Here is a 7,841-nt window from a genome sequence, read left to right as displayed (position 1 = left end):
TAACACTCGGAAATGAATTGTCCAAGGAGACACATGTGCTGACAAAGCAAGAGACTTTATTGGGAAGGGGCGCCCGGGCAGAGAGCAGGAGGGTAAGGGAACCCAGAACGACTGCTCTGCCACATGGCTCGCAGTCTTGGGTTTTATGGTGATGGGATTAGTTTCCAGGTTGTCTCTGGCCAATCATTCTGACTCAGGGTCCTTCCTGGTGGCTCATGCATGGCTCAACCAAGATGGATTCCAGCCAGAAGGATTCTGGGAGGTTGGGAGGACATATGGACTGGCGTCTCCTCTCCTTTTGACCGTTCCCGAATTCTTCCGGTTGATGGTATCTTGTTAGTTCCGCATTCCTTACCAGGACCTCCTGCTTAAGGTAACTCATGCAAGTGGTTACTATTGGGCCTGGCCAGGGTGGGCGGTTTCAGTCAGTGTTTCCCCTAACGAATAGGGTTACCTGAGCCACACAAATAAGTAAAAACTGGGAACTAACATTCAAGGGCTAATAAAAAAAAAATAGTGATTTTGCTCTGGGTTTAACTTGTAAACTCAGAAAGAAGGTCTTTCCTGAATGCCTTATACAAGCCTTTGAAGGCATGATAAATTAAACTCTGAAGTTCTAGTGGGCAAAATGAGGACTATAGCCCAGGAGACAGTATCTCAGATAGCTCTGAGAAACTGCTCCAAACAGGTCGGGGAAAGGTCAGTATATATGTGATTTTGGTGAAGGGGGAGTACATGCAATCAAGCACATATTTTTTGCCGAAGGTTTCTGCTAGTCTGTTGAGGGTTACTGCTAGTCACGAGGAGCAGACATCACCATGAAAGATTTTAGTGCTTTTCTACATATGAGGAGACATAAGAATTGGGCTCATAAAATCAGCTCCTTAAAGTATCTAACTATCTGCAGACCTGTTCTGCCAGTCTTTCCCAGAGCACAGAGTGCCTCATTTCTGCTCTCCACCTGAGCTCCTTTCCGGGGGTGTTGAAACTCATCAGCTACAGCAGCACCTGATTTAATCCTTGTAGAAGTAGGTGGCAGGTGCCAATTTGTAGTTGACATAGTAAACCTGTTAGTTCGAAATTTATCACTGATGTAATACATAGTTGGACAAATCAATCTTTTTGTATCCTTTCGGTGACAGACCTGTTCTTTGGGGAACTAAAAGCAACTTTCTCTTGCCAATCTCTACAAACCAGAAATGTAACTACAGGCCCGAGGACCTGGGACTGAGCCTCATTAGCTCAGTCAGGCAAGACCTGAAACCAAGAGAAAAAAAAATGACAGAGTGGTAGTTTTAAAATTCAAACCGCTGGGAATGCTACCTCAGCCAGACTTTACAAATAGCAAAGCCTTGGTCATCTGAGCAAGCAACTTTAATGTATTCCAACTGTTCTTTGTAAACTAGTAAGTTTATATTGTAATACCTGATTCATAATTAAGTTTTTTTTTTTTAAGTGAAGCCATGAGATCTCTAGTTTTGTCTGTTTATATGTCTGTGTGCACATTATACATATGAGATATCTCTACCTCTGGAAGGTATTATCAAAGTTGAATTTATAAAGAGCTCTATTTAATTTAAAAGAAAGCGCTTACAAATTAAATATAAAGAAACCAGCCAAAATGACTTTCAGGTTCACGTGAACTGGGAAATATTCAATATTAATTTGATACCTGGTATTAAAGTTTGTTGATCTATTTATTATAGACAGGTCTTTAGAGTCATTAAGTATAATACTTTGTTGTACCTAGGTTTAACAGATGTTAAATAAGACCTTATATCTTGTTGCAAGGAAAATAACTTGATGAGACTTTATACGTAAATGAGACAAGAGCTTTTGGGTAAACTCTTTAAAACTATATTTTAGAAATGTCTCCTTAAGATGATCTTTACAGATATTTGGTAACTTAAAGTTCTAGAGTTGTGCTAATTTAAGTGATAGAGGTTTATTGAATAGCTGTATAATTTCAAAAAAAATAAGATACTGACACATCAATTACTAAATAGAGAAACTAAAGGTATTTAGGACTATTAATGAAAATGGTGCCACCTTGAGATGTCCTCTATAAGAAAATGAATGTATTTAGAAATTACCACTGGTATTTATGTTCACCAATCTACAGAATGCTAATGTAAAAGAAAGTTCATAATTGCTTACTTCTTATTTTTCACTAGAAATTAAGGTTTTGAAGAGTTGAGGATTCTCATTTAAACATGTAATTAAAGCTAATAGGAAGCATTTCAGTATACAGTACGAAAGTAGAATGTGTGTTTTCAGTAAAGAAGGTATGATGAATGGAATTACATTTTATTAAGGAAAAATTTTATACATGGTCAGGATTAACTAAATTTAGATTGAAGTTAATTAAGCAAATGGATTTTGTTAAGTAAGGTATACATGACTGGAATTTGAATCCAAATATCAAATCGAACTAAAGCTCTTTTAGCCTCCAGCTGACTCTGGGATGCTTCAAAGGAACATCTCTGAGACATCTCAGAGAGGAATGTTAAACTAAGTTTATTTGATATGTTTAATTACTTTAGAAACATTGTCAAGTGATTGGAGATGAACCTCAGGTTATAGTTTATGGATAAATGTTATTAATACAGATATTCCAAAATTTATAAGGAATCCCTAACATCTGATATGTCCTGATATAATGTTATCAGTCATAATTCTAGTTATTATCCAAAAATGTTATGTCACAGAAATATCCAAGTTTCCTGCTAATGGCGCTATACTCAAATCTTTTCCATGCTATTTTAAGTTTTAACTTTTATAGACAATCATTATTTTACATTGATGCTTTTACAAAATGAAGATTTTCAAGAAGACTCATAAAGAGAACTTTTTAAACAAATACAAGTTTCTGATAGATCTAGATAATACCAATGAACTGGGTAACAAATGACAAAACTCTAATGGAAAACCTGATTACTTCATCCAGATCAACAGGAATTAATTACATGAGACTGAATGAACTGATGAGTATGATTTATAACTTTATGACTTTTTGAAAATACACTAGCTAAAGCTTTGTTTTCCAGAAAAACCTTTTCTCTTATGCTATGACCTACAACAAGTTGATAAAGTATACCTTTGTAAACAGAGAGGAAACATTTATCTTTTCTCTCCACCTGATCCTTCCAGAGTTTGGTTTCTCCAGCTGGCTCTCCTGTGGATTTGATGGTTTGGTACAACTGGATTACAACTAGTTACACTAATGATTGTTTTAATTTGTTCTTTGTTTCCAAATTGTTTATGATTTGTCTTCCTGCTGCACTATGACTTTGTAATGTTACTACCTACATTACTTATATCCTGTCTATTTTATAAGATTGTTGTCTTTTACAGTACTTACTCAATGTGGCCTCCAACAAAACTGATGATGGCTAAACATCTTGAGAAAATAGATCACATTTATGACTCTTATAGAATAATTGTAATAGTGTGATTCTAGATATGGGAAGAAGCAATAAGGGAAAACATTTCCTGGATCATAACAGACTAGTAAGACAGAGGATCCAGAGAATCTTTAATTATCAACAGGGCCTAATCTGTAAATTAGCTCCTGGAGTAGCATATCAACAGGAATTTTCGCCTGATCTAGGATGAGCCTCCCAGCGCCACAGGACAAAATTTGGTCATGAAATGTTTCCCAAATATTGGTTGAATTCCTGACCAAGAGGAGGATCTGAGAAATGGAATATTTCCTGCCATATCAGTCACAGACATCAGAGATTGCAGCCCTCCAACGTTAGCCAGTGAGCCCTAAGGAAACTCAGGAAGGAAAGAATACCTGCCATCTAGCAGCCATCAGACTCATCACTCCCTATGGTGAGCCCTGAGGAAACTCAGGATGTGAAAACACAGGATACCCAGATAGCTGAGGTGCACATCAAAGGAATGATTTCAGTGAGCCCAGATTCTTGCATCTTCCCATACATAGAAAAGCACTAAATTCCTTAACTTGGGATATCTGGTGTTCTTTAATTAACAATAATCTTTTTTATTTTTAGAAATTTTATTTTTTATTTTATTTTATTTATTTGGTTGTGCCAGGCCTTAGTTGAGGCAGGCAGGCTCCTTGGTTGTGGCTCACCGGCTCCTTGTGGCATGTGATGTCTTAGCTGCAGCATGCATGTGGGAGCACAGAGTCTTAACCACTGCGCCACCAGGGAAGTCCCAACAATAATCTTTTGACGTTTGGACTATCTGCCCTTTGTTGCAAATTTCTGTATAACCTGGCTCCCCGCCACCTCACCTCCTCAGAGCAGTTCTCTCAGGGTTACTTGAGATGCTGCCTCCCGGGCTTGAAGTCCTAAAATTTCCTGCCGAATAAAACATAACTCTCAACTTTTATGTTGTGAAATTTTTTTTTTTTTTTTTGCGGTACGCGGTCCTCTCACTGTTGTGGCCTCTCCCGTTGCGGAGCACAGGCTCCGGACACGCAGGCTCAGCGGCCATGGCTCACGGGCCCAGCCGCTCCGCGGCACGTGGGATCCTCCCGGACCGGGGCATGAACCCGTGTCCCCTGCATCGGCAGGCAGACTCTCAATCACTGTGCCACCGGGGAAGCCCTGTTGTGAATATTTTTTAAGTCGACAGGTGCCAGGCTGGAAACACCTTCCCAACAGGTGGAAAGGGAAACTGCTCTCAAGCCCCCAGGCTGGGAGGCAAGTTGCAAAAGTTCAGATTGGGCTGGGCAGAAACTCTGGGCCAACTGGTTTAAGAGCATGGCCTTTACAGTGAGACTTCAGACCTAGGCTCCATCACTTTGAGAAACGTATTTAAACTCTCAGTTTCCTCATCTGAAAAAGATGGGTAAAAAAATAACCACTTAATAGGATCGTTGTGAGGATTGAATGAGGAAATCTTGTACGACACTGGGAACCATCTATGGTGTATATTAAATGCTCAGTAAGTGTTAAAAATTACTAATAGTAAAACCTCATTATTCCAGAGGCACAAAGAGGACAAACTTTCTGCTCAGAGTCAGTATCATGTCCGGATAGGCTGTGTTCTGATACCTACACCCTGGGCCTATTCTTAGGAAGCTGCCCATAGTTCTTTTCTTCTCTGACAGGACTAATACTACTTTTTTTTTTAAAAAACAAGAGGAGGCCATTCCCCAGGCTTGGGAATTTCCAGGGACATTCTCAGGATCACACCCTTTTTTAGCCTCTAGCTCTACTTCCTCCAATGCCTTGCCCACCCAAGAGAGGACTCTCTGCTAGGGAAAGGGAGGACAGCCCAGCCTCTGGTGGGTACTCCTAACCTGTTGCCTTCTTGTAGTGCCTTCTCTGCTCAATACAATGGTGGGTGTCCTTTGCTCATGTCTGACATCTCGTGACCTGCACTGTCCCATCTGGGGCTCAGAGCCTCAGCTGGTTCTCGGTCAACTAGGCCTCTTCACAAGGAATATTCCCCAGATCTTATGCCCTCATTCAGGACACTTGCAACATTGTCCCAGCACTCCTTCTCTCAGCACTTTATTCAGGCTGACGCACTCCTGGTATAGACAGGGTCTTGTGGAAAATGATTGCTAGCATTTACAGAGCAACTGTCCTGTCCCAGGTAATCATTGCTGTATTTTACCCTCTCAATCAACCTGCAAGTTAGGATTGGAATCTCCATTTTGCAGAGGAAAAAATCATGTGTTAATGAGTTAGAATAATTTTTTTAAATAAATTTATTTATTTTTGGCTGCGTTGGGTCTTCGTTGCTGTGCGCAGGCTTTCTCTAGTTGCGGTGAGCGGGGGCTACTCTTCATTGCGGTGTGCAGGCTTCTCATTGCATTGGCTTCTCTTGTTGCAGAGCACATGGCTTTAGGCGTGTGGGCTTCAGTACCGTGGCACACGGGCTCAGTAGTTGTGGCACACGGGCTTAGTTGCTCCGCAGTATGTGGGATCTTCCCAGACCAGGGATCGAACCCGTGTCCCCAGCATTGGCAGGCGGATTCTTATTCATTGTGCCGCCAGGGAATTCCTAGAATAATTTTTACTTTATGTAACATATATGGGATCAGATGGACCAGGTTGTACAGCAAGCTGTTTTTAGTTTTTGTTTTGTTTTAATAATATTGAGGTCTAACTTAGACATTTAACTTTTTAAAATAAATTTATTTATTTTGTTTATTTTATTTTTGGCTGCGTTGGGTCTTCATTGCTGTGTGCAGGCTTTCTCTAGTTGTGGAGAGCGGGGGCTACTCTTCCTTGCACAGGTTTCTCACTGTGGTGTCTTCTCTTGCTGTGGAGCACAGGCTCTAGGTGCGCAGGCTTAGTAGTTGTGGCGCATGGGCTTAGTTGTTCCGCAGCATGTGGGATCTTCCCGGACCAGGGCTGGAACCCGTGTCCTCTGCATTGGCAGGCAGATTCTTAACCACTGCACCACCAGGGAGGCCCTAGACATTTAACTTTTGCTTATCCTATATGTTAACAATGACATCATACTGTAGTTTGGATTTGCATTTCTTAAAATACAAGTGTGATTAACCACCTCTCAAATGTTTACTGGCTTTATTTTTCTATTCTCTGGCCAAGCTAATTCTCAAGGGATCAGAGGAGATAGCATTTTATGAGTCATCAGCATATAATATATAGATGGTATTCAAAGTCATGCAAGTGAATGAATGAGATTCTCCAAGGCAGTGAGTGTAGTTCAGCAGCCCTGGAGCCACTGAACCACAGAAAGTCAGTGAGATGAGGGGGAACCAGCAAAGGAGACTGTGAAGAGTAGTCAGGAGCAGAAAAGAAAATTTGAAAGCCAAGGCGGGGAAAAGGACTAGCTACGTGAAATGTTGCTGATTAAGAGAAGGAAGATGGGGCCAGAAATGCTATTGGATTTAGCAAGCTGAAGGTCACTGGTGACTTGGCAAGAGCACTTTCAATAAAGTATTGTGAGTGAGAGGGGTGTATCCAACAGATGGGAAAATTTTGATGTAAAAGAGAGGAGGAAAGAATTGCTGAAAAGATGTCCTTAAGTAGGGGCAGGAATCTAGTAAACAGCTGAAAGGGCTAGCCACAGAAGGCCGCAGAGGTGGCTCATTTAAGGCTATCAGGCAGCGGAGGTGGTTATAGCTGATGATAGCTGGGTAGATGTAGCGGGAGCCTGTGAAATTCTCTTCTGGTTGTTTCCATCTTGCCCCTCAACTGAGCAATGCCCCATTCTGAGAAAACCTTTAAAGTTTAAACCACAGGGCAGGCCCTCTCTTTTGAAGTCATGGAGTTGTAATGAACTTGTACAGGAGAGGTGGGTGGGAAGGGTCTGGGCAAGGCTTTCCCTAGGGTAGGACAAGACAGGATCAATGCTGGGTAGCAGCAGTTGCACAGCAATGGTGCCATGCCACAGGACGCAGGAGAGACAAGTGTTGCAGTTTAGTTTTCACTTTGTGTTCCTTGATCAAGTCTCACAATTACCAATCTTTTATTTAGACCTTGCTTCCTGGAAATAGGAAAACATCTAGGTAGTAGTGTTAAATCTGTCAAGCTGACCAGTTAAGTAATGTACTAATAACCTGAGGCTCATTTATAATGAGGAGCCTGTACATTTCACCACCTTAAAAGCATACAGGAAAATTCACTGGTTCACAAACATCAACTGCAACAACCTAAAGCCTGGAGACATTTAATTAGAAGGAACTAAAGTTGTCAGTGTACTGTACCTGGCCATCACCTCCCTTCAAGCAGCCAAGTTGGACAGGTCATGGAATGCCATTAGAGTACTTGTCACAAAAAGAAACCTGTCAAACACCCAACCCATTAAGTCAAGAGGACTGATTACACATGCAGACTGCTGCACCTTCTCTGACTTTGGATTTGTGCCTAAGTCAATAAACTATA

Source organism: Neophocaena asiaeorientalis, unplaced genomic scaffold (genome assembly GCF_003031525.2).
Source record: "Neophocaena asiaeorientalis asiaeorientalis breed wild unplaced genomic scaffold, Neophocaena_asiaeorientalis_V1.1 scaffold528, whole genome shotgun sequence".
NCBI classification, from domain to species: Eukaryota; Metazoa; Chordata; class Mammalia; order Artiodactyla; family Phocoenidae; genus Neophocaena; species Neophocaena asiaeorientalis.
Note: the sequence above shows the minus strand (reverse complement) of the source record.